The sequence below is a fragment of the Tupaia chinensis genome, unplaced genomic scaffold, assembly GCF_000334495.1.
Source record: "Tupaia chinensis unplaced genomic scaffold, TupChi_1.0 Scaffold000248_1, whole genome shotgun sequence".
NCBI lineage: Eukaryota > Metazoa > Chordata > Mammalia > Scandentia > Tupaiidae > Tupaia > Tupaia belangeri.
The window spans coordinates 4,459,542-4,461,739 of record NW_006159726.1 but is presented as its reverse complement, the minus strand read 5'-3'; the positions used below and the strand labels follow the sequence as shown (position 1 = coordinate 4,461,739).

Below are 2,198 nucleotides of genomic sequence, written 5' to 3'. Positions count from 1 at the left end.
AGCCTCAAAAATTTACTATCTGGTTCTGTGTACAAAGTTTCCCAGCTCCTGACCTAAGCAAATGCATACTAAAGTATATGGCAATGAGCCCTAGTTGTGTGGGGTACTAATGGGACCCATATCCTGCAAAACAGTTTAGGAAATATTTTTCTAAACAAGCCAGGAACATTGGTTTTTATTTTCTTTCTCCATCTTTCTCTCTTTCTTCCCTTCCTTCCTTTTTTCCTTTTCTTTTTTAGACTCTTTCAATGTCCTTTCTTCCTCCTTGCTTCACTCCTTTCTTGAGCAAGGATGCATTTATGCTACTTTTTGCAGTGTACATGAGCCCAAACCAATGGGGATGGGGAATTCTCCCTTTCTTGCTGGACCATTAGAACTGCCAAGTGCTCATGGAAATCAAAATGTGAGCATTTTAAAGAACCTGGGGGGGTGTGTGGAGGCAGCTGGCAAGTGGCACGGTGGTTAAGGGTGCTGGACTCCCACATGGCCGACCGTGGTTCAAATCCTTGACCTGGCAGGCTTGCTTTCTCACTTTCCCTCTCTCTCTCTCACTCTGTCCCTCTCTGGTCAAATTAAAATAAATAAGTAAATAAAGTAAAACAATTCTTCAAAAAAAAATTAGAACCCTGGGGCTGGCAGGTGGCATAGTGTTTAAAGTGCTGGACTCCCATATAGCTGTCTGAGGTTCGAGTCCTGGACCTGGCAGCTTGCTTCTGCACTTTTCTTTTCTCTTTCTCTCGGACTCTCTCATTATTAAATAAATAATTCTTGAAAGAAAAAGAGGAGGAGGAGGAGGAGGAGGAGGAGGAGGAGGAGGAGGAAGAAGAAGAAGGCGGCTTTTTCTAGGTTCAACGAAAGCTGAAGACATAGCATAATATATTGATGTTATGCTATTTTCAGTCCTCTCAGGAGTTAGCCATAAGTTATATACACATCTGGGGTCAAATAGTTTAGTAAGTAGACATGATTGACATCATCAAAGGTACATTTTAAAGCCAAGCTGGTGGGGGCCAGCAGATGGTGTAATGGTTATGTTGCTGGACTCCCAAATAGTCAACTATGGTTTGAGTCCTGGACCAGCAGCTTAAAGTTCACACTGGATGCGTATGTGTGCATGCCCAAAATCCCAAGAGGCGAATGGAGAAGGGATTGTGAGATGGCCATTGCCCCTAGGGTTTGATTGATTTCTAGCTTTCTGTCTCTGGCTCTCAGGTGAGCGCACACACCCTACAGCAAAACTCTCTTAAAAACAAACAAACAAACAAAAAACCCCAAGCTAGCTAACTGGACATTTACTGACATGGAAGTTCAATTGTTACGTGACTAAGAAGAAACTGTTAGTTTGTCAAGCTTGCAATATTCAGGATCTAGACAAAAGGAGAATGAAAAGAACATTTCCAAGTGTTCAAGGCTTTCTGAGGTGTACAGTAAGTGGTGCTGACATTGCTTCAGGAAGGGGGTCTGAAGGCCCGAAAGGATGAAGCCAGTCTTTACATTTTCTCGTTGCTTTAAAAAATCATTCTCCTTTAGCTCGTGCCACCCTGAACAAAGCTCTAACTGGTATATAACTTATGGGATTGAAATTTTACATTTTAGAATGATGATGACAGTGACAAAATGATAGTGGTAAGAGGACTACTACTTATTCACTAGCACATGATCTCGAATCCTCTCTCTACAGCCCTGGAATCGTTTCGTTTTATAGTTGAGGAAATGAAGAGAGCAGAAGGTTAAGAATAAAATATAGCTAATAAGTGGAATTAAAAATCTTATGGATTTGAAATTCTTTACAGTAAACAACATAGCACATCGACTGGGTTTTCAAACTGATAAGATGTCAACAGTTTGAATACTGATGAAGGAAAATATTGTCATAACAGAAAACTATGCAATGATTAAAACCTATTTTCTTGAAACATAACTCATCCTAGGTAATGTTTCAGACATACTGTTAGAAAAATTAGGTTATGGGACCAGCAGCTGGAATAATGGCTATGTCGCTGGACTCCCATGTAGTTGACTGTGGTTCGAATCCTGGACCCGGTGGCTTAAACTCATGCTGGGTGCATGTGCATGCGTGCCCAGGATCCCAAGAGGAGAATGGAGGAGAAGGGATTGCGGCATGGCCATCCCCCTGGGGGGTGATTTCTCGCTTTCTGTCTCTCTGTCTCTCTCTGGCTTTCTAGTGAACGCACATG

At 42.0% G+C, this 2,198-nt stretch overlaps 1 protein-coding gene across 12 annotated transcripts in view; it reads right to left on the bottom strand.

Annotated features, from left to right (window-relative positions):
- The window catches only part of CASK (calcium/calmodulin dependent serine protein kinase), a 465,298-nt gene that overhangs the window by 15,850 nt on the left and 447,250 nt on the right, over positions 1–2,198 (bottom strand). The gene's annotated exons all lie outside the window — the stretch shown is intronic.